Source organism: Atractosteus spatula, assembly GCF_055471065.1.
Source record: "Atractosteus spatula isolate fAtrSpa1 chromosome 10 unlocalized genomic scaffold, fAtrSpa1.hap1 SUPER_10_unloc_8, whole genome shotgun sequence".
In the NCBI taxonomy this organism is placed as follows: Eukaryota; Metazoa; Chordata; class Actinopteri; order Semionotiformes; family Lepisosteidae; genus Atractosteus; species Atractosteus spatula.
The window spans coordinates 47,964-73,865 of record NW_028296628.1 but is presented as its reverse complement, the minus strand read 5'-3'; the positions used below and the strand labels follow the sequence as shown (position 1 = coordinate 73,865).

Genomic DNA, 25,902 nt, shown 5'->3' with positions numbered 1-25,902 from the left:
ATTGCCCTGGTCCACATTCTTTTTTTCATTGACCGTCTTTGTAAAAGTAACACCACAGCATTTCGCAATCACACATTTTTTTCCAATCATGCAAAGTACAGTAATTTTTGAGAATCGATTCACCATGCCTTACACATGCTCATAAAAGAGATTGATTTAGGAACATAATCATATTACCGTATGCAAACTGTACTGTATACAGTATGTATATGTATATTTAATGTCTTAACTGTGCCCGTTTAAGTATTGAATATTCATATCTAATTTTACCACTGAAGGGAAATCTTAGTAGCTGAGCATAAAAAGAATAGGAGCATACTGCAACGCGTGTGAAGGCCATAAACGATATTAATTTTGGAACATAAACATACAGTATATGGCTGGTCTCGGTACTTTAAAGAAAACATACACGAAACATGGTTTCATTATGACCAGAATCTGTCTTGAGATATTTTTAACTTGATTTACAGTATTTGAGAGATATGTCTTAACACCGATACTACAGTGCTTAAGTACTGCTCACGTATATGTTTCTAGGTTTATATTATGCATTTCATACGGTCAAATTACTTTTGAGCAACTAATAAGAAGCGCGAAACGGTATGCGTTTTAGTTTCGTTTTGTGCTGGGACCCGTGGATTGATTAGAGATATCAAGTACATACAAGTCATTTTTTAAATGTTGTAGCTCGTCTTGAAAAAATGTTACGAGTACATCATCTATCAACAATTACACAGGTTCTGTTTCCATATTGCGGATTTTGGTTACGTAATATTATTTTCTAGATTTCACGTTGTGAATATATGATTTGGGCAAACAGAGCCGCAAAGAAGTACATTATGGGTTGTTGTTTTTTTTTTGCAGTTTTATCTAGAACAAGCGATGCTTAAACCTTTGTCTGATTCTTGTGAAACTATCCACACGACAGTTACAGTACCTAGGAGTTGACTTCAGTGATGTCACTGATGGGATGTTTCTAAAAATCCATCCTCTGTAAAACATCTTCTCTAGTTGTCCTGCATATGTATTCACTAATGAAGCTGTGTGTTCTGAGCCTGGATCTCTACATTTCTGTATGAACCAGCTTAGAGGGCTAAAGACAGCTTGTGTTTAAATTGAGTGTAAGGCAATTTATGCTTCTAAAGTCATGGTCAGCATTTATTATTGTACTGTGCTGTAAACTTGTTCTGTGCCAAGTCACATTATTTTATAGCGTTTTTATAGCGTTATCAAATCCGGTGGCGCTGTGTGTTAGTTTCCTGACTCCCATGTCACATGGTCTGTGATTGAAACCTGTAATACCGGTTTAATTCGTCACAGCCAGCACTCCGGTTGTAAAGTAGAAGCAGGCGAGATTTCCAGCGAAAAACACCTCCCCCTTCTTCAGGTGTGAGGGTCTTCTGCTCAGAATGAAACGCTAAAATGTAATGTAGGCTCTGAATGGGTTCAATTGTGATTTGGGCTTGATTAAGGTCGCTGCCTTTCATCTAAAACCCTACTTGAATCCTTCTAAACTAAAAATCAGTGTTAGTGAGTTCTAAATAAAGAGGTATCCAGGTAACAGTGAAACGGGCGGACAGTCTGGGGAGATCGCCCGTTTTCCATGTAAATGGTTCCCTGGTTCCGCACCCCTTGGTGTTTCTCTCGCTCTCTCTTGGGTCACCTGATCATTAGCTCGAAAGATGTGAGTGCTTTGTGTATATTCTAATGGTAGTGGGGGCAGGGTGTGTGGGAACAGGTTTGATTGAAATTGCATTGGAGATCTATGTTCTTCACACCTGAAACATTTTCTCTGAAAGCATTTTCTTCGCAGTTTAACCGATCTTGTTACAGCATGTTACAGTTTACTATTATTAACCATATTAATTTTAAGTGCTTAATGTAAAATCTTGTAAAAATATATTTTCATTGTTCAAATATACATTAAGTCTGACTATCATATAATAAGTTAAATACAAAACTAAAGAAAAAATAGGGTTAAATATAATTCAAAATATTTTGCTAACAATGTTAACTGTTTATGAATAATAAAATGTATTAACTAAGGAGTAGGATGGCACAGTTGTTAGTATGTTTTTTGTTTTGTTTCTTTTTCATAAATACAACAGTAGTACCTGATGTCTCAGTGGCTTTCAAAATTAAATTATGCATCCAAACCTGTGAACTAGAATGATAACTAAGATATCTATCCATTTATAATGGTGGCAAAGTGGTTAGCATTGCTATCTTGCAGCACTGGGGTCCTAGGTTCAATTCCTGCCATCCTGTGTGTGTGGGGTTTACATGTTCTCTGGGTTACATGGTTTTTCTCCATATGTGTGATATGACTCCCTCTCGCACTCCAAAACATACTGGTAAGTTAATTGGTTTATGGGAAAACTGGCCCTGGTGTGTGTGTGTTTGTGTATGTCTGTCCTGTGATGGACTGGCGCTATGTCCAGGGTGTATTCTGCCTTGTGTCCGTTGCTTACTGAGATAGGCTCCAAATCCTCTGTACTGGATAAAGAGATTAGAAATGGAAGTAAAGGCACTGTGTGGATGGAACTATACACAGTGTTAGAAACCCACTATGAAATGGCAGCATCTCACTGAGAATAAAACATTTTATACTGCTGGCTTAAGGAAACAGCCTTTCCACCTCTCTTGCACATCAGTATCCATACCTAGTTATTTAAACAAATTGCCTCTAATTATAAACATCTTAATATGCTGGCTCTGTGGATCCGCATCAGCTATGTTTGCCCATTCCTTCAATTCATGTGCATCCAACACACAGTTCAATGCCAGCAACTACACATAATCTAAAATACAATCCTTATTTCAGTATCTATGTAAACATATAGTCTGTTAACTTCATCATCTTCATCAAAAGTATGCCTAACCCCATTAGGAAGTGTTCTTGTTATAAGTGTATTCCTCAGCTTTCCCCAAACTATCTTCTTCTTGCCAACATCTCTAGTCTTTTATCCTGCAATAACTCAGTCAACACTTAAATCTCCAAAAGCTGCTTGTGTTAATTTCTTTAAATCACAAATATCATGTGTAAATACTGGGCATGTAATACTCTGCATTGTGGAATAATAGTTTATTTTAAAGGGAACTAGAGAAACTAAGAACTAGAGAAATCAAGAAAGGCTTTTTTTCTAGAATTAATAAATGCACATCCTGTTCACTGGGGAAATTAAATCCACACTGAGCAATCTTCAATATGTTCAGAATATGACAGCAAGAATCCTATCAGGGATGCATTACACCTGTTTTCAAGTCCTTGCACTGGTTACCTATCAGATTTCGAGTCAACTTCAAAATCCTTATCCTCCTTATATACTGTCCTACAACTGTTATTGTTGATCTCCGAATTATTGTACTTGACATGACTTCATTCAGCCTTTCCTGAACGTCTATGACAGGCAGAGAGAGTGCTGTTTCTGGTGTGATCTTTTGCAGCTGACATTTCACTGTTTTAAACGAACAAGAAATTAGATTGCTCATAAATCACTTATTCTATATAAACACAGCGTAATTGCCCTCCGAAAATCTTCTTTTTCTTGTTCGTTTTAGAGACCTTGATCGAAACTGATTTTAGATGTCAGAAAGGATTTATTTTCTCTGTATTTCCTACATTGCTTTGTCGAGATTTTAACTTTATATCTAACTTTATATCTAGGCTCAGATTTCAACTATAAATCGTACAGTAATTAATAGCAGTAAATACTGATGTTTATACATAAAAAAGTCATGCCTTGGAGTATGGACCCCCAAAGGAATGCCATAGACTCAAACTGCAAAATAAACACATACAGAAAGAAAGTATTTGTATTGTAATTGCAAATCCTGGTACTGTATGAGTGATTGGTATGACTTTCCTCATTACAAATCTCTTATTAGAATTTAAATTTCTCTGTAACTCCAGGTCAGAACAGAGAAAATGTAACTGCCTTAAGGAGTTTACGATTATGAAAAATAGAAGGATAAGCATGATACGTATGTCTTCTGTCATTTTCTAAGTCATGTTACTGAGCACCAAATCTTATTGAGAATATGAATCCATTTAAGGTTTATACCATTAAAGTAACGGTTTATTCCATGCTGAAAATGTTTGTACCAGACTTTTTTGAGGCCTGTTTAATTGTGTCTGAAGTCTGATGTTGTAAATTTTATTGTTAAAAAGATCCATGAAAATGTCACTACTAAAGTTAGCTGGTACTGTTGGTACTGTAAGTGGCAAGTAGAGCTCATATTTTAGATTTTGTGTAGTTGCTAGCGTTGAACTGTGTGTTGGATGCACATGAATTGAAGGAATGGGCAAACATAGCTGATGCGGATCCACAGAGCCAGCATATTAAGATGTTTATAATTAGAGGCAATTTGTTTAAATAACTAGGTATGGATACTGATGTGCAAGAGAGGTGGAAAGGCTGTTTCCTTAAGCCAGCAGTATAAAATGTTTTATTCTCAGTGAGATGCTGCCATTTCATAGTGGGTTTCTAACACTGTGTATAGTTCCATCCACACAGTGCCTTTACTTCCATCCATTTCTAATCTCTTTATCCAGTACAGAGGATTTGGAGCCTATCCCAGTAAGCGACAGACACAAGGCAGAATACACCCTGGACATAGCGCCAGTCCATCACAGGACAGACAGACACAAACACACACACACCAGGGCCAGTTTAAATCTAACCTCAGAACCTTTCTTTTCAGAAGACTTAGTGTCTGTATCTGCTTCATTTTCTAATTTTGGTAGCACCTCTAACTGCTTGTCTTTCTTATATGCATTTACTTTGTAATCTGTGGTCCTTTTATCTGTTTTTACATCTACTGTATTGCTTTGAGATGCCACCTTTAATGGTGATATATCAAATAAAGTTTTTTATTATTGTTATAGGGAAACATGATCAGATTGTCCCTGGTTCAGAAAAAAAGATCTAAAGTATACTAGTTTGTCACTCTTCTAATTCCCTTTGCTAAATGACTTTTCATACTAATCTGATCAATCTAACTGCCAGTTTTCTGTGCTTTCTCTATCCTGCTAGATTTGCAATTATTCTGAAAATTTTCATCTTGAAATAACTCATTTCTAAATACCTTTTTCACTGTTAACATCTTGCAGCAACTCTGCGACAAAATATACACTCTGACAGTTCATCCTGCTACCAACATTAAATAAAACAAATCTTAAGATTTCTATATTTATGTCTTTATTTAGTGGTTTCATTAGTGACAAAGGCTAAACTTTCTTGGAAAAATGTCTTTTATGTGTTGCAGAAAAAACTGACTTGCTTTAACAAAATATGTTTACAAATCCTTTCACCTGGCATTTTCATAGTTAGAAATTATGGAACGCTCTGTTAAAAGCAAGGGAGTTTTTATGTCCGTTGCAGTTCTTTTGCAACATGAATATAATTATATCGTTATTAATTTCTTGAGATACGCGATTCCATATTATATTCCCTTTTAATCAAATTCTAAAAGTATGCTTGTTGACTCCGGTATCGCGTTAGTTAAAGACTTCGATGCTTAAAATGTTTAGGGAGAAATGGAATACTGGTGTGTATGTTTTCTTTAAAGTACCGAGACCAGCCATATACTGTATGTTTAAGTTCCAAAATTAATATCGTTTATGGACTTCACATGCGTTGCAGTATGCTCCTATTCTTTTTATGCTCAGGCACTAAGTAAAAGGAGATGCTTCATATTGCTTGACTAATTTTAAAAACTAAGTTAGAAATGCAGACGCTCCCTCGGTACGCTGCTCTGGTGCGCCGGCTCTTACACAGTGCCTGTCTGCCGTAAGCGTTACAATATACATACCCAACACTGCTTGTACCCATCTGTCATGCAAATAAAACACCTTGAATTGAACTGAGGGGAGAGGGGGGAATACTAAAGCCAATACTGGCTCAATACCCTCGATGGGCTTTGACGTGCTAATGCGTTGGTTTAACAGTCCGGGTGTGGCAGGCTTCCAATGTCAACTCGACTTGATTGGAAGACAATGAACGTATTTTGTGATATTTAGAAATATAAATTTGTTTGGTGCGAGTGAGGTTTTATTTAATCTCTGACCAAGGGAAACGTTTCATTTTTTCAAAGAAATGTTTGTTAAAAAATAAAGTCATAGTTCTATGGGATTCAATCACAGACCATGTAACATGGGAGTCAGGAAACTAACACACAGCGCCACCGGATTTAATAACGCAATAAAAATGCAATAAAATAATGTGACTAGGCACAGAAAAAGTTTACAGCACAGTACAATAATAAATGCTGACCATGACTTTAGAAGCATAAATTACCTTACACTCAATTTAAACACAAGCTGTCTTTCTGTATGAACCTCTAAGCTGGTTCATACAGAAAATGTAGAAATGCATTAGCCTGATTATGATTAAAAAACACATAATTAAACACGCGTTTGCGATTTAAATCAGAACACGATTTAAATCAATATAAATGTTTATATTGTAACACATACTGTCCAGCCTCCATTTCTCTATAAAAATTTACTCTGTTGCACACACACACACTAGAAGCAGGAACCGCTGTCAGAAGGGAAGATATGTTCAAAATATCGCAAATATCGATCATGTTGCGATATTTTGAAATATAAAAGTCAATTGATTGTCCATAATATCGCTATTCTATTTTTTCGAAGAAATGTTTGTTAAATGAAAAGTCCAGAACCAGCTGGCTTCGAGCACACAACCTGCCAGTTGGTAGTCACACACCTAGACCAGTAGGCTACAAGACAGGTCGCATGAACAGGCAGGCAAAACAGCCCTACACAGCCCTGTCGCAGTACACGGATATAATCATACCGTTATTAAATTCTTTAGATACGCGATTCCATATTATATTCCCTTTTAATCAAATTCTAAAAGTATGCTTGTTGACTCTGGTATCACGTTAGTTAAAGACTTCAAAGCTTAAAATGTTTAGGGAGAAATGGAATACTGGTGTGTATTTTTTTCTTTAAAGTACCAAGACCAGCTATATACTGTATGTTTATGTTCCAAAATTAATATCGTTTATGACCTTCAGATGCGTTATGCTCCTCTTCTTTTTATGCTCAGCTACTAAAATTTCCCTTTAGTGGTAAAATTCCATATAAATATTCAAAACTAAGTGGATTGAAATGTGCACAGTAAAGACATTGAATGATTAAATCTTTTCACTACCAACCAATGCACCACGAGTGCCCCTGTCGGTCATTTTGGCCAGCCAATCACTTACCGCGGTGCCCTACGGTGCCCTGCGGGTTGGTTACTGCACTGCGGGTTTTTACCGCTCATTTTGAATGGCTGCATCTGTACATGCGATAGCTCCACCACTAAGAGAAAGGATGAGAAATGGCTTTTATCTGGCACTTTTCATGTCAGAGGATCTCAATCTGCTTTCCGTGTACAAGAGGATGTTCTACTCATGTAGCTAAAGACGTAGACGACAGTGCTCCACTGAAATCTTGATCTCACAACCCTCGGCATGACTCCGCTGTGTTCTGCTTTAGACAAAGGGGGGAAAAGACTTCTTTCATCACACGTTTTGCACTGTTTACGGTGTTTGCAGTGCTCTTTCTTTAATGAAAACCAGGAATCGGCACCATATGAGGTGTGACTAGATAATATTGGAACAAGTAGCCTCGCCATTCCATGCGTGACGTGAGCAAAGTGTAATTCCTGTCTTTATAGTGTGCTTGTTAGAGACTTAGCTGGCACCCAGAGCGCTTTAAATCCGGGAGTCAGCAGCCCAAGACAAGAGAGCTTCCTTCGTCTATGTTTTTTGCGTGAAGGGGGGAAACCATGCGTGTGCTGCAAACGATCTTAATATCGAAGTGCCGTCCCACATAACCGATCTGAACAATCTGCTTTACAGAGGAGCACTGCCGGAGCTTATTGTTGGCAGACTGAAGACCAGGCCGACCTCTTCTGTGACTCTTGAACACTGAATCTCAAGGTTGTGAATTCAAGCTCCAGGCTGGCGGGAAATTCCATAGGTAATGATCACATTTTCTTGCATGCTAATCAAAAGAAATATTAAGAAACTTTTCCCGATACCAGTTTTTTACAAAAGTAAAGGCACACGGCACATGTGTGCCACATCACGTCCGAGTTTAGTGACAACTACCTCAGAGATTGTAAGCTGGGTAGTTTCAGATCAGATCACTTTTTTTTATCAAAGGTTCAAGCAAACCCAAATACTTTTGCAAGAGACATTTCAGAATCCCATTCAAATCCAGTACGATTGCTGGATCCTTCGAATTCGACTGAACTATAGCACAGATCTGCAGTCCACCATTAGAATACTGTGGGTGTGTTGTATAAGCCACACGGCCAAAATAGTTCTAAAACAGGAGATGCATCCTCGTTTAGGAATGTGGTATAGAGTGAAATGGTCTGGGAAGAGTCCTACGTTTGAACAGTTCAAAATAGACATAAAGGGGTATTTACGGACTCTTTCGAAATGTAAGAACAAGCTGTGTGGACCTTATCTTTATTTACCTTGTGTAATCGTTTTTCATAAAGTGTAATTGTATTATAGCATGTACCGCTGACGATTTTCTTGATACGTTATATGTGCTCTTTTTTGTATTGTATGTAGTTTTGTTGTTCAAATAAAAAATAAAAGACACAACTTTCCGGATGCGGCTGCTGTAAAAATAAAATGACATCAAGGGCGCTGTACGCAGAGGTGTGAAGCCTGTTTCACAGAAGAACTATATCCAGAGGTGTTAAAGAAGTCGAGATCTTGCCATGAGAGGGGAAGCATCTCAGAAAAAGCAGGTGCAGTTGGTTCCACGGTCATAACGCCACTAAGTCGGGCGACAAGAGCAAAAGCCACCCTGTTTTATCCAGGCAGGTAATGTGGCTCAGTGGTTTAAGGCTCTGGCTTAAGGCTTCAGTCTTTTCGGAGGTGTGGAATCCAATCCCATTGCTGTCTGGTGTTTTTGTGTTAGAACCACCTTCCTACTGTTTAGGAATCCAATGGGGGGACATGTGTTTTTTTGATAAATGGAGCAAAAGCTATTTTATCAGCTTAACATCAAAGCAGGGAAAAAAAATGTTTCGTCTTTTCAACACAAATTCTCGTTTCCACCTTCAGCAGGGAAGTTTGTCTACCAAGATCACTTTTGATTCAGTGAAAATCACAGTGTGCCCTCAATTATGATGTCGGTTGTGTTCCTTTTATCGTTCTGCGTCTTCAAGTCGAGTCGTCCTCAGAGGTAGAGCTGATAAAGTCTTTCTGCATAGCGCTCTATCAGAAATAACTTGTCCAAGTTCAAAAGAGATCGTGGGTTTTACTTCAAGCGATCACAAAGCATACCTCACATGTCAGATCTAAGTGGGGAATTGATTCTGTTTTTTTTATGTTCTGCTAGAGTATCTATTGGCTTGCCTTTATCAGCTGTGTTGGAAAGATAATCTGTGCTTCGTCTCAGAAAAAAATCATCAGTACCGTCATTTTATTCTGTGCGTATGGCTGTTATTTAAAGTATATAAAAATCACGAGTTCATAGATTTCTCCAAATATCAACGACACCTTGTAAACCTGTGATAAGAATTCCTTCAATCCAATAGTTTCACTCCAGGGAAAAGGCAGGGAAACATAGAGAATTCTTATTTAAAGACAACATCCGTATTGGATTGCATGTAAGCAGGCATCACTCAGAATTCCTAATATGATTCTGAATTCAGTTTTGCAGTTCTTTAGTGTTTTACTACTTTCAGAGAGTCCTTTATTGACCTTGCTGAAGCAGAGAAGCGACATAATCACAAATGTGACCAGTTTTTTTGCTGTTTCTGGTTAATAATGATTATTATTTTGTATTTTGATTAGTATTTTTCGTAGCATTCTTCCTCAGCTTTTAAGTTATTTGGTGAGCAAGAACCACTGAGAACGAGTCTGAATGTGTGAGCCCATTTCAAAAAATAAAAAAAATAAGTTATATAAATCAAACCTTTTCTTCTGTAGTAATTTCATTTGATATTAAAATTAGTCCTGATTTACAATTTTTGGACATGGTTCATCTTAAATAATTTTGTAATAAGTTTCAGTTTAGGAAAATCATGCCCAGAAGCTACCAAAACTGGTAATGTTCACATAATGTGTAATGCAATAGCAGCAGTTGGGGTGGGAAACAAAAGGCATCTTTTGGTATGAATCCTAAAACTTCATAGAGGGCGTTCTAGGATTTCTTGCTTCAGATAAAGCTGTCAATACAACATAGATTTCTACTCAGTCAATATCAGCAGTGTTATCACTACCAAACGCTAAATATAGATCCTGGCAATACTTCATGAGTTGTTCATTAGAAAATTGTTTATGTTTTTTTTAACATATTTTCAATACCAGACAAAAAGTCGAAAGTTTCAATTTCATGCAACTGATGAAATCTCTCTTCGATGGAAGTTATAAGTACAGTACATCCAAAATACTGCGGAATCAATCAAATTTACATGTTTCTTGTGGATCCAGAAGATCATTTTGAGACTCAAAACATGCCTGTCTTTTCTTTTTTCGAGGACGAAGGAGTAGCAGCAGGAGTAGCAGTAATGGCAAGAACATGTTTAGAGTTCAGCACTTCTCATTTCTAATGCGGAGCCATCGACTCGGAAAGCACCAGCCCCGATAAAATAAATTGCAGAATTGCTGCTTACACGCTTTGAATTGCTGGCATTCTCTGAAAGCGTTCCTTTTTGAGGGTTCATGAAATTCCTCACATTTGAGCCAACACTAAAATATTTCATTCGGGGTCACCTAATTCATAGTGCAAACCGAATCTACAGGGGAATGCTGTGGCACATGAAGCCGTTTGTTATTCTGTTGTGAGGTGTGAGGGGCGGAATGCAAATCGAGTTGGTGAATAGAAAATGAAACAGGAGTCACTTCTTGAGCTACAAATTCCAAAAAGTATGAAAACCTGTGCATTTTAACAGTGCAGAATACTCACAAATTGCACTGAGTTGCTTGCTTTCTTCTGCTGCTTTTATATTTCAGTCATTCACTGTCAGCTAGCACTGGAACAATTCAAGAGAGGTAAAAACAGAAGCGGTCAGGATTTGAACCCACGCCTCCATTTGGAGACCAGAACACCCAAGCCAGCTGAAAAAACACACATCTTTGAGTCTGGCGCCTTAGACCACTCGGCCACCCTGACAAGCAAAAGCAAGTGGTGTGCTGAATGCACCAGTAGTTGACTAAACTGAGATTCTTCCCTGAAATTATTTGCTTGCGAAGAGCCAAGTTGCCTTGAATGGATCTTGGAAATCAAATATACGGATGGATTGTTATTCGGTTGTGAGTTTTGAGGGGTGTATTATAAATTGAGTTGGTGAAAAGGCGCTTTATGTTAGTCTGTCGGGAGGCTGCACAAGGTGTTTAGAGGGAGAACTTCTAAAAGACCGGCCCTCTATGTTTAACATCAAGGCAGATTTTTTTTTTCTCAATGGAAATGCTCTTTGGCGCTTTCAGCTTTACGTAGGGAACAACGTCTGCCGAGATCACTTTTGAGCCAGTGCACATGGTAAAGTGCCACCAATTATATTTAATATTGGCTGTGGTAGCGAGCTGCTTTTGTTTGTGAAGCTTTTACTTCTTTAAGCTGAATCATCGGCAGGACTAGCTTATTAAATCTTTGCTCATAGCGCTCCATCAGAAATACCTTGTCCATGTTCAAAAGAGATCAGGGGATTTACTTCATGCTTTCACATAGCATACCTTACACGAAAGATTTAAATGGGGAATTGATTGTGCTTCTTGATGTTGTTCCTGTGGTTGCCTTGGTTACAATGGTGAACTTTCTTCCATGTTCTGCTAGAGTATCCACTGGGTGAGCTTTATCAATTGGCTCGGATAGGTCATCAGTGCTCCGTCTCCAGAAAAATAATCAGCACTGTCTTTTTTCTGTGCACATGACCGTCTTTTAAAACGTGATTATGAAATCACGAGTTCATTGATTTCTCCAAATAACAACAATACATTTTAACCCAGCGGTTAGCATTCCTCCAATCCAATAGTTTTACTCCAAGTAAAAAGCAGCGCAATATATAGAGAGATGATATTCAAAGATTTCAACATTCTTATTGGATTGCCTGTATGCAGATATCGCTCAGAATTGCTAATATGATTTTAATTCAGTTTTTCTCTACTACTTTCAGAGTCTTTTATTGACCTTGCTGAAGCAGAGAAGTGACATAACCACAAATGCGACCAGTTGTGCAGCTGTTTCTGGTTAATAATGATTAATGCGGAAAAAAAACAGCTCCTTGCATTAAGAGCAAGAGCAACCAACGCGCTTGCTTGTTGAGTTGGGTATTTTCCGAGCTACTCTTTTGCTCCCTTTTTGACCAAGACACAGATGTGTGCTGATTGGTTGAGAGTTTGGCGGGCATTGGAGACCCACGTGGTGTTACCACGCCCTGGCAATCCCTGATTGGTTGATGAAGGTGAGATATGAGTCACTTACTCCTGACACTTAGGAATGCAGTCCAGATGTCCATTTGGCACTCCCTAGACAGATAGGTGCCAATGGATGACCATTGATCATGATAGCCAGGCTTAGCTAAGTGCATCTCCGTTTGGGAACTGTCCCTTATCAAAAGAAAACATCTTTAATCAGCCTGCATGAATACTTTCTCTGTGGCTGCACCACAGAGAGGGAGAGTGAGATGGGGCCTCATTTAGGAAAGCACAGCAACGCTTAATTCTGTCTTATTAACAAGCATTGCCGCTACAGCTGTAAACTTATTTGGCGAGCATGGACCTCTGAGAAGGAGTCTGAATCCATCAAGAAGACAGGAATTCTAATATCGCACTGCCGTCTTGTGTACAAAATATTTGTTCAGCTCTAACGTCTGTGTGCGTTGACAAGGCATCTCAAAAGGATGTATTAAATAAGAAAATGATCCTTTCTGTTACCATTCCTGTAGTTGGAGCATTGTTTCACCCTTTTACGTTCTACAATATTTACAGACAAGGTTTTATCACTGGAGTTGTACAGAACAAGTGTGCATCAGTCCATGAAAATCATCAGTACTGCTGTTTTTCTATGCATAGTTTAATCAAGAGCACTTAAAAGATACAAAAGATGGATTGTGTTCTGTGAGCACCTGCACATCTCTAAGTCACTTCCAGGGCTTTTTATGTGGGGGATGTAGCTCAGTGGTAGAGCACATGCTTTGCATGTATGAAGTCCTGGGTTCAATTCCTGGCATCTCCAAGTGCTTTATGTTACTGTGCTCACATCGCAGTCTTCTGTTGAATGAGAACTCTTTGCTCGTGCTCATAGAGAGCCAGGTTTACACAATTAAGCTCGAAGTGCTACAGTGTTCTCTGCAGTTTCAAATGTACCTCCAAAGCATTTAGTTCTGTTAACTACCAAAGAATGTGAACTAATTTAAAGTCACATTCAGGAAATCCAGAGAACGTCTTCACACTTGTCATGGCTGTTGCAGAAAAACCTCACCCGGGATGTTGAATCTCACCCGGGTTTTCCTGAGAGATCATTCACCGAGCGAGTCCTCCATCTGGATTCCGCACTGAGCTGAAAGCTGCGCGAATTCCTCATTGTGTGTCCTGTACTGTGTAGCACAGTGACAAGAACGCCTTGAGTGTTTTTTTCCGGATGTGAAGGAAAATGCAAAAGAGCATGAAAAGTATTGATGGCATAAAATATCCATGGTACAACTCGAGAAGGAACTGACGGACAAAACAATGCCATTTGATGATTACAAGAGAAACACAACCGTCCGAACATGGGCTTGGATCCTGAATGCTTGCGTTAAAAGACAAAGCAAAGGATATAACCTGTAAATGTCTTCATGTCTTACAGTTTATGAAATAACACAATTGCTTCCTTTCTTAATAATTTCTTACTATTGATAGATGGTTTTTTGAATTTTAACAGAATCACAATTACAGACATTTGGGGTTAAACTGTTATTCACATACTCTAACGAAGAGAAACGTTAGTGTCTTCCGGTTTGTGAGCCCATTTCTCAAAAAATAAAAAAATAAGTTATAAATATTGAATTGTTCTATTTTGTAGGCTTGCATAGTCATTCATATTTCAGTTAAACATTTTCTTCTGTAGTAATTTCATTTGATATTATATTAATCCTGATTTACAATTTTTGGACATGGTTCATCTTAAATAATTTGTAATTAGTTTCAGTTTTGGAAAATCGCGCCCAGAAGCTACTAAAACTGGTTATGTTTGCATAATGTGTAATGTAATAGTAGCATTTTGGGTGGGAAAACAAAAGGCATTTCTTGGTATGAATCCCAACACTTCATAAGCGGCGTTCGAGGATTTCTCGCTTCAGATAAAGCTGTCAATACATCATAGATTTTTACTCAATCAATATCAGCAGTGTTATCGCTACCGAACACTAAATATAGATCCTGGCAATACTTCGTGAGATCTTCGTAAGAAAATCCAAAAAAGGACAGAAGCAATCAACGTTTCTTTTGGATCGAGAAGAGGATAATTATGAGACTCAAAATATGCCTGTCTTTTCTTTTTTCGAGGACAAATGGATTATTGAGGTGTAAAGTTGGGTTCAAAACCAAAGTCATCTGCTATTGCTGCTGTTTCTTTGATAGTTTCTTCAAATCCTTCAATTGATCATTGATATCGAGGAATAATATTATACAAATTGTGGTTTTCTGTTAATTGCCAATTTTATTGTTACATCTTCGTTTACAGATGTCTTCCATGTATCACAAGGTATAATAGTCGCCGTGTGTCCTCAGCTAAAATGTTTTAAAAAGTAAGACAAAAGTACAATATGCTTAACAACATTTATGGTTATATCTATATTAAAATGAAGGTAAATATACCAAGATATTAAAAAACAATTGTACAGTCCTAACCTAATAATGCTTGTGAAGTTTTCCAATAAATCTGAACTGTAATTTTGAAATATTATTGCTGAGAATGCAAAGAGAATACAAAGATCAAATTCAATGAGTGAAAATACAAAAGTAGTTCACTAAACTGAGTTTCTTCCCTGAAATGATTTGATTTGCTTGCGAAGCACTAAGCAGCTTTGAACAGATCGCGGGAATCAAATATACAGATGGGTTCAGAGTGTGCTTTCCAACTTTTGTGTAACATTTTCCTTTGATAGGGCAGAGTTGTCTTCACAATCTGGGTTACATAAAAAGGAGTGACGTCAGTACAAAACAGCTTTCCTTCTTGGGGAACAACGGTTGTGTTCCATATTTCTAACTCTTTTGGTTTCAAGATCTCAATTTAGTGTGAAACATAAAAGCCAGCTGGATAAATCTCTTACACGTCATTTACAATGGTCTTTCAACTAATAGCCCGTGCAGGGCTCAAACCTCAGCTAATGGTACAAGTTGCGTAAGGCTCTGCAACATGCAGGTAAGAAACTAACCTGTGCTTCTTCATTTTATACACAGTGAGCTATATTTGCGAGCCTACTACCCGCTGCGGGCTCCGTATTTAATTGTGGTACAAGACCGGCTGTGGAGATGAAGTGAGACTGGTGTGTACATTAAAAGGCTCATAGTGTCCCTGAGAGGGCTCAAACCACCACCCTTTTGGTTAACAACCGAGCCACAAAAACCCATGTACAGCTTAACACTTCTCAGTCTCGGTGAAAGTTATACACTCCGTAAAATTTCCGGAGGTTAATTTGTTTTTAAAGGAAAATCACCAACAGCGGCCGAGATCTACTGGAGTTTTTCATTCTATACTGCGATTTCTGTAGGGTACCCTGTGAAAATACGAAATTTGACGAGAAGGGATGGACATATAAGGTCAGAAGGCTTGGGGAATTGAACTTTAAGGTGAAGACTGCGGGTTCAGCAGCAGCAGAACCTGATCAGTGTCAGTTGACTCCGATATACTTTGAAAAATAACTTCGGGATTTAGAGTCAGACGTGCTACCGTTGCACCATGGGGTATTTGATTTAAAAAAAATAGAAAAACAGTCAGTGTTCCTGGATCTGTTATCGAGAACAACACCTGCACAAGAGCTGCGCAGGAAGAATGAAATGTGTCTGGGAAGAAGAGACTCTCTTCGGAAGAGCGGCGCGCTTCACAGGAGAATTTTTTGTGAAGCTGATTTGTCTCCTTTGGGGATTTCAAAATTGCTGATATCTGTGGCGCAAAGGTAGCATGTCTGACTCCCCATTAGAAGGCTGCGTGTTCAAATCGCGTCGAGGTCTGCTATTAGTTTATCAGGTTCTGTTGGTCCTGAACACGGAATTCACACCATGTAGTTGAGTTCTATCTGTACACCACATAGATAATCTAAACACAATAGAACCCTACAGGACACGCAGTTAGGGTCTCACACAGCGAATACCCTTGAACACAAGAGAGAAGGCACAGTTCAAATCTGCGAAACATCACCTCTGTCTTTAGAGACAGCTACATCAGAGAATGGAATCCCGGAAGTTTAAAATAACTTCTTTTAATACAGGTTCAAGCAAACCTGAAAGTTAGGGAGTTTCCGGACACTTTTGTTTTATTAAAAAGTGTCTGAAGCCTGAAAATGTAATTTGAAAAAAAACCCGCTATTGGACAATAGCAGGTACTTTTTGTAACGATTTGCTATTTCATGCTGGAAAACAAAGGAAACAGACCCAATGTTTGCTTTCAGGTGCGGTTCATTACATAAAAGATATTACTGAGGAGCTCGAATAAAATTTAAACGAGCCAGGTAGAAGTCGAACCTACAATCTTACGATCCGAAATCAGATGCGTTATTTATTAAACCGCTGGCATTTCACATAACCTGAATTCCCTCATAGTGTGCTCAGCGTCGCTACTAGTAATCCACCGCCACGTCTAAAATTTCGATTCCGATTCCGAAATTCCGATTGATTGAGAATTCAAAGAAAGACTGTTTTCTTCCACAACACCGTATAATTATCACATCCCCCAGACTCTCCAACTTCTCCAGACCTTGCTGGGTGAGCATTTGCTCCGATAAATTAGGTCACGTATCATGTTAAATCACTTCTTCTCAACACAACATTTCCTGGTGCACATTTTCTCTATGAAAAAAATACATTTTTCCCTTGCACGATTTTTCGTTTTTTATCAAAACGTACAGCAAGAAAAAAGAAGAAGAAATAGTGTCGCAAAAGAACTCTGTCGCCCTTGGGAGATGTCAAACGCATTGGACATGAAAAATGCCCAATAAAAGCCATTTCTTTTCGTTTCTCAGTGTCGGGGCTGCTACTGTATGTAAAAGAGGCAATTTTCTCTGAGAGCAGTTTCAGCGCTTTCTGAACGCAGATGTCTCAGAGCGGTGTGTCCAAGTAGCTGTTAAAGGTGATGGTTATCTTGTCACCATAGCTTCGTTGGTTAAAGCACCTTTCTATTAAACAAAAGAACCTATGTTCAAATCCCAGCCGTGTATTTCTTCCTATCTTGTAGTATAGATCTTACCATTTTGGGCACTCACAAAGGGCTTGATTTCGTTAAATGCATGTGTTCATTTCCTTTCTGGAAAACTTGTTTTTTGATGAAATTCACACAGCTTGCGAAACATGAAATTCAGTTCTTGGTTATCAGTGCAGAAGAAATATTACCGGCTGGCAAAAAGAACGGTAAGAGATTTTTTTTTGATTCGAGAAAAGACTCCACCAGTCAGTCTCTGTGGTGCAATCGGTTAGCGCGTTCGGCTATGAACCGTAAGGTTGGTGGTTCAAGTCCACCCAGGGACGTGTTTTTTTTTTGCGATGTAAACATTGTTTTTGCATAGGTCGATTGGATTTCTCAGCTAAACCATAGCCATTTTAATATTTGTAGGAGATGCGACTGTTCAACACGTGTCAAAAATGTCCAATAATGCCCAACATCGCAACTCCCCAGAAAACCATATTCACCCAAGGAAAATGATCGTCTAATCGTCATTTATACTCCCCTCACATCCTCTGCTGAAATATTTTAAAAATACAACGCAGATTTGTTTGAGAGCTTGACAAGCATTGTTTTGTTAGCACTGTGCATCTGGATTTTGATATTTTGACATATTTACCCTAATTTTAAACTGTAAATACTGTACAATCTGTTGTAATTGTGTTGTAATATTAAAATATGTTAGCTGAGGATGCAAAGGGGTGAAAGGGAAAGGTCAGAGGGTATAGTAACAACAAGGTTAGGATTGGTGGAGGTGGTAGGGGTGTTGATGGTTTTTCTCTGTAGAGGATGATTGAGTTTTTTATCCTTCTCTGAAGTGAGAAACTGGAAGAGTTGGGAGTTGAGAGATCTGATGAGGTTAGTTATAGAAGGAAGTTGATGTGGAGCTGTTAGCCGTAAGAATTCCTTAATGTCTTTGATGTTGTCATCAAAGATAAACTGCAGTCAGCAAAGATAAAAAGAAAATGATCTTTGCATACTGCCTTGTCTTTCTCACACCTGAAGAAGGCTCCACGGCCAACACGTTGTGTTTCCTTTCTTCTCTTTTCAGCATGGAATAACCCTTTACTTGTTCCTTTGCAGCCTACGCATGCTGACGCAGCTACTCACCTGATATTTAAATTTCCTATAATCACAAATATGAATGTCTACTGTGGGTATTTTTTCCATGATTATTTATTCTGTCATTGAAGCATATTTTATGTCATACCGAAGTGTCATAATCACTGAATTTTTTTTTTCATTTAGAAAGTAAGAAAATGATAAATCACTATGAATTGCATTAAGCCTGTTCTGATCTAGATTGTCTATATACTTTAACATGCCATGTTCACAATGTCACAACTCAGAAATGCAACAGTGAAGTGTTGTAATTACCAATGTACATAGTGTCGGAACATTGAGATGTTTTGATAATGAGGAAGGAGGGACATGCCATGTTCACAGGGTCATATTTAAAAAAATGGCACAGTAAAATTTCCTAAAGTTCAGGATTTTGATAGTCTGTTCCATTGTCTCTCACACCTCAGTGTCAGAATTTTTAGATGTTTTTATAACCAGGGGGTAGGTTTATAGCAAGAAGCAGAAAGTGCCATCACCCGTTGCTCATCCTCGGTTAACCATATATTCTCATATGCCATGTTCTAGACGTCCCATTTATATTAAAAAGTTCTTGTAAAATGCAAGATTTTAAGACTTTTTATGGTCAGAAGGCAAGGTCGTGGTAAATATGCAGAAAGTGCCTGTGAACTTCTGTTTTGTCTTATTTACTTATTGTGTTTGTGTTACTGTGAGTTTTGAAAATTGGTTTACAATTTTCTGAAATGTGTTTCACACAAAAATGTTATTTGGATAGTCACTACTTACATATTCCCATTTACTGAGGATAAATACAGTAATCCATCCCGATTAGTACTTTTAAAAATTACTGTAAAGAGCCATCTACAGGCGAAAGGCGGCATAACATCACAGCAGCAGCATTTAAGGCAGAAGAAGAAGCTGGCGAATAAGAAGCCAGCTTCAGCCTCGTTAATGCAATACCATTGGGTGAAGTGGAAAAATATTTCTTGCTCTGAATCCTAACATTTTTATAGGAGGTGTTCTAGTACTTCTTGCCTCAGATAAAATTGCCAATACACTTATTTCTACTCCATCAATAGCAGCAGCGTTATCGGTACTGAGTCCTAAATGTACGTCCTGTCATCATATAAAATGTCAAAAGTTTCAACTGCATTCAACTGATCAAAGTTCTCTTCGATGACAGTTATAATTTTATCTAAAATACATCCGAAACAAATTTGCACTGTTTTTTTTATCCAGAAGAGCATCATCATGAGACTCAAAACATACCTGTTTTTTCTTCTTTCCAGGAGGAAGGATTGTTCAGATGCAAACATTGGTCCAAAATCAATGTACTCTCCTATCGCTGTTGCTTCTTTAAATCCTTCATTTGAACGTCGATATTGAGGGATGATATCGTACAAATTGTGGTTTTCTTTTAAAGCAAATTATATTAAAGTATGAGCCTCTGTTATACTGTAGTTGTCTTGGAAGTTTCGAAAGGTATAATATACCCCCTTGTGCCCTCAGCTAAAATATGATAAAATACAACAAAATTTATTTACATAGAACAGCACTTATGGTTACATGTATATTAAAATTAAGATAAATATACAAAAGTATTAAAATACAAATGTACAGTCCTAACATAATCATGCTGTCCAACTGTCTTTTTTGCTTGTCAAGTTCTCCAACAAATCTGTGTCGTAATTTTAAATATTCTAACTAAGGATGCATCAAGAGCATAAATGAATTCTTCTGCCAGCCGTTCAGTCCTTGGCTGAATATGATGTCCTTGAATGTTGGTCATTATTGGCCATTCCCAGTGATATTGACTTACATACTTAATTGTTTAACAAAAACATTCACATGTCTTGCAAATATCAAGTGGGTTAAGGTTTTGCTAAGAAATCCGAATAAGTAGAGATGAGGTTTACATTGCAATAATGAGAAGTGCATTTCTGGGTGGGCTCAAACCACTAACCTTTCAATTAACAGAGACTCACATGTGTCCCTTTTCTCCATTTGCAAGCTTAAAAAAAGAAAATAATGCTTTTTTCTTACCAGCCTGCGATATACAAGGCAAGATTTGTATTTCATCTTTCACAAGCTGTATGAATTTCATGAAAAGCAAGTTGTTCCAGAAAGAAAATGAAAACTTGCGTTAAACAAAATCAAGCTGTACGTAATCATCCATAGTGATTCATTTTGTAAGACAAGCACTGCTGGGATTTGAACTCAGCATCTCCTGTTTTAAGAGGAAAGCATGTTAACCAAATCAGCCAAAGTGCCATCAATGGATCAACACCATGTCTGAGTCAGTGATTGCAGCTGACAGTCACTGGAGGACAGTTCATCGTTCAACAAGTCAGCCTGCATAATGAGGGGGAAGAGACTGACTTCTGTGATGCAGTATCGACAAATACTAACCTTCTGTCCAACTGTTCTCTGCTGCATTCTGGATTAGCAGGTAAATATTGGTTTCCATGAATGTGTAGGGGTTTTGTGTATTTACTGGGACAATTATTAATTGTAGCAGTAAGTCACAAAATGATTCTTTGATGGCTATTAGAAAACCGACCTTGTGAGTTAACTCATTAACGCACACACACAGATACTAATACACTTATTAATACATAAAATGTGCATATAAACATAACAGATCTTAAGAGTGTGGGTTAGCAGAATACAAAAGGTATATATTAAATCATGAAGAGTTCCAAACCAAGAGGGACATACATTCAGTATACCATTCATTTAGACTGTTTCGTAAATGAACTGGGATTACAACTTCTACACTAGATACTCAAAAGCAAGTACATCACTCATAGGTATTAGATTGATATCAATTGTGGTTGAGGTAACAATTGAATTCTCGAACTGTAATGCAGAATGTTGAATACTCATCCGATCTGTGTGGATTCAGATCTCCCGCGGACACAAAGAAGTAGTGGCAGGCTGTTGCTGTGTGCAATCGGCACTCTCTGGCTCGGTGCCAGGCAGTGGCCGGTGCGGCTGGCGAGAAGGAGAGGAGGGAGAGATTCCTGCTGCGATGCGCTGCTGATGCTCTTTGAAGACCGGCTAGTTAGTGTTGGCTGAAACTAGCAGAGCTTGTGCATATGGAAAGTGACTGCGGGTCCAAGCCAGTCACACTCTTTAGATGGGAAGAAGACCAGTTCGTTCCCGATGTAGCGCTAGCCCTGAATCCTGAGATTCAGCTGTCGACAGTTCCGACCGTAGTTCACTCGTTGATCAGGCGAGCTTTGGCGGTGGAGTACCGGTGGTTCACGAGGCTGTCAGCTGGGCTAACCTTGGGCAGATCTTTTTGTTAGGGGCACCTTCTGGGCATTGTGCTGCCTGTTTTATCTGGAGGAACTACGGTAGTTCAGTGGCTTAAAGTTCCGCGGGCATTCGAGACCCACGTGGGGTTACCCTGCCCTACCAGTTCCTGATTGGCTGATTGAGGTGGAGGATGAGTAACAGTGACCTCTGACCTTAGGGTTGTAAACCTTGGGATGAGCCTCTCCCATGGAATCTCCCAGACAGTAAGGCGCCAGAGATGACCATTTATTAGGGTGGCTGGTGAATCTCAGCCTTGGGAGCTGTTCCTTATCAGGAAACTCTATCAGCTAGCAAAACACCTTAAATGTGAACCAGATGGAATGGCCTCTCTGTATCCAGCTGCACTGAGATGAGGGAGAGAGGGACTGGCAAGGGAGCAGCAAACTTAATTCCTGTATTTTAAATACGCCTTGCCGCTACATAAGTGTCCTTAGAAGAAAAATATCTTCTATGATAGTGGTACAGTCCATCAAACCCCTCCTATAGCCTTTCAAAGAGAAAAAAAAAAAACTGACAACAAAGTATGTCTATGTGTGGTAATCAACCAGGTCTTACAAACATTCTTAAACCCTTCCACCTCCTTTCACTGCAAATGATTTGTACATGTTAGAAGGTTAATTTTGGCTTCTGATATTATGGTGGATTAAGAGTCCTGAAATCTTTGTAGAAGTACAAAGATGAAAGAAAGGGCAGTGTAATCATGGCCAAGAAAAGGCAAATGTTGGACTATCTGCTTGGATTGAATGGAGCAAAACGCAGGCAACTCCTTGAGCAGAACCTGCTTCACCCTTCAGACTGGGGTTTCTGAAGATCTGTACATTTGAACTTTCAAAGTGACTAAAGTAAAGGAGTTTTCCCTTTTTACCACATAATTCCCACAGATCAACACTAACAGAGAGCCTAATTCCAGCCAGGATTCAATCACTGTCTCTCAGGCATCCCAGCAGTGGATTTCATGACTTCAGAAAGCCATCTTCACTAGTGGAGAACTCAATGCTCTGAGGTTTACTGGCAGAGTCTCACACTGGGTAATGTTAGATGTTGATAAATAATGTCCTATGGAATTCTACTGTTGATAAACTCTACTATGGAACTGCGATGTGTCTTGAAAAAAATCTTCTATGATAGTGGTACAGTCCAGCACAGCCTTTAGAAGAGAAAAAAAACAAGGTAAGTCTGTGGTGTAATCAACTAGGTCTTGCAAACATACTTAACCTCTTCCAGCTACCAACATTACAAATGCTGTTTACACATTAGATGGTTATTTTTGGCTTCTGATATTATGGTGGATAAAGAGCCCTGGAATCTTTGTAGAAGGACAAAAGATGGAAAGAAAGGGCAGTGTAACCATGGCCAAGAGAAGGGAAATGTTGGAGAGATCTTTTTTCATTCACTTTTTATCATTGTTTTTCCAGCCCAACAAAGATCAACATATATGAGCAGGCGTCCTGTGCCAAATCCAATCTGCCTTCCTTCCAAGCATAAAGGAATGTGAGTGAATTAAATATTGACATATGAAAATACACAAAAATATGCAATCACACTGTAGTGTGCTCTCTGAAGGCACCAGTTCTGTAGGGTTTGGGCATTTACTGGGACAATTATTAATTGTAGCAGTAAATCACAAAATTGATTCTTTTGATGGCTTTAGAATCCAACCATGCGACATAACTCGAACAACGCACACACACAGGTACTAATACACGAGGATACATTTATTAATACATAGAATATGCATATAAACCTAACAGATCTTATCGAGAGGGTTATCAGAATACAAAAGGTATATATTCAGTCAGATACAAAGTGTTACACATATCAAAAGGACATACGTTCAATATATCATTCATTTAGACCGTTTCGTAAATGAACTTGGTTATAACTTCTATATTAGATTCTCAAAACAAGTACATAACTCTTAGGAATTAAAGTGATATCAACTGGTTGGGATAACAATTGAATTCTCTAGCTGTAATGCAGTGAAGTTGAATACTCATCCAATCTCTGGGGATTCAGATCTCCTGCAGACTCAAAGAAACAGTTGCAGGCTGTTGCTGTCCAATCCGCGCTCTCTGGCTCGGTGCCAGGCTGTGCTGTGCGGCTTGTGACGGTGTGGTGCTGATGCTCACTGACCGGCTGGTTAGTGTTGGCTTTAACTAGCAAAGTTTGCGCACAGGAGAAAAGATGACTGTGGGTCCCAGCAAGTCAGGAAAAAGACCGGTTCGTTCCTGATGAAGCGCTAGTTCTGAATAGTGATTCAGCTGTCCACAGTTCCGACCTGTTCACGAGGCCTGCTGCTGGTGCTAACCTCGGGTGGATCCTCTGGTTACTCTCTGGCAACCTCCGCTCTAGACTCTTAGAACAAAGGAAAGTTCTGGCACTCGGACACACTGGCCGTTCCGTGGTTGTCCGGGCTGAGTCTCAAGATGGTCAGGAGGTGCGCTGTGAGAATGTCCTGCCCTTGGGAGCCTTCTGCTCCTGGGCCGTCCTGCCCTGGAATTCTCCTTTGAATTCCCTTTAGAAAAGTCCACAGAATTCTCCTGAATCTTACTACAGGCTCTCTGTGTTGCCTGTTTTTACCTGGAGGAACTCCAGCTCATTGATTGGCTGAACGTTCCATGGGCATCAGAGTCCCACGTGGGTTACTTGGCCCTACCAGTCCCTGATTGGTTGATCAAGGTGAGATATGAGTCATTTACTCCTGACACCTAGGAATGCAGTCCATCTGGCACTCCCTAGACAGATAGGCGCCAATGGATGACCATTGATCATGATAGCCAGGCTTAGCTAAGTGCATCCCCCTTTGGGAGCTGTCCCTTATCAAAGGAAACCTTAAATCAGCCTGCATGAATAGTTTCTCTGTGGCTGCACCACAGAGATGAACAGAGATGGGGCCTCATTTGGGAAGGCTCAGAACACTTAATTCTTTCTTATTAATAAGCCTCGCCGCTACAACACATATGCAGTTTGAGCAAACATAAGACAATAACCAAGTACCACAAACTACCAGGCATCTAGTATCATTAGCAGTTCAGGTGGGGAGCTGCGTCACCATGTGTAGGCTGCAAAGGAACAAGTAATAGGTCTATTCCATGCTTAAAAGAAAAGAAAGAAAACACAACATTTCAGCCGTGGAGCCCTCACACCTGAAGAAGGCTCCACGGCTGAAACGTTGTGTTTTCTTTCTTCTCTTTTCATCTAGTGTCATTAGCCTTTTAACAGTTCCTGTCAAAATAAAATAGAAATGGAAAACATTCTAGAGAGAGTTTGAAATACCAAGGTACAATTTAAAACATATCTCTTCCACTACAACCACAATATTTTGGAGAGATCGTTGAACCTCACTGTTCTGACATGTCCGTTAGCCTACGTCCTGCTTCAGCAATGAATGTGGCGGGGCATATTCTGAGGGAGATGAGGTCAATCAGGTGGCAGGAAAACCACGCTATGCTTTTTGCTTTTTTTGAGATCCTGAAAAGGACAGAGGGGCCATGTATATGTGTGCAGCTGGATATGTAATTGCAGGTGGTGTAGCAAATTCTGCTGAAGCCCCACTGCCTGGTGTGGACGGTAGCTGTGCATGTTGCAGCAGAATTGTGCATGTGAGATCAAGGGGGCATGTCATGTGTTTCAGCACTTCACTCCCTTCAGTAGCACATGATTCCCTGAGTTCTTTGGATGACCTGTGGACCGATCTTTCACGATGAAGAATTCCTTAAGAAGAATAGATCTCAGCCCACCATCCCAATGCCTCCGTCTCAAAACACCAACCTCCCACTGCACTTAGTCTGCAAGGCAGTCCTTTCAAGTGTGATGACGACGCTGGGACCTTCGTTGCCTATTGTACGAGCTGAACTTTTGTGCTCATCAATTCAACGCTCTTTCCATCAACTCATCTTGTCTTTTGACGCTTCGTGTTTTGTGCTCCTTTGACTATCGGCATATCGGGTGACTGCAAACACTGAAGTTCTTGCTTACGGAGTGTGGAACATTGTTTTCAAGTGATCGCTGTTCTGTCATGCTGACGCCGAGTGAATCTTTCTTTGGCAACATGGGCAGGCCGACAGCAGCGCGAGCGAAAGTAATGGCAAATTTCTTGA

General features: G+C 39.2%; 2 non-coding genes across 2 annotated transcripts; both read left to right on the top strand.

Moving 5' to 3' along the window:
- Positions 1-13,147: 13,147 nt before the first annotated feature.
- On the top strand, positions 13,148-13,219 carry trnaa-ugc (transfer RNA alanine (anticodon UGC)). The gene has a single exon. It is a non-coding gene; the product is annotated as a tRNA-Ala (tRNA).
- Positions 13,220-17,632: 4,413 nt separating this feature from the next.
- trnah-aug (transfer RNA histidin (anticodon AUG)) lies at positions 17,633-17,706 on the top strand. The gene has a single exon. It is a non-coding gene; the product is annotated as a tRNA-His (tRNA).
- Positions 17,707-25,902: the final 8,196 nt, after the last annotated feature.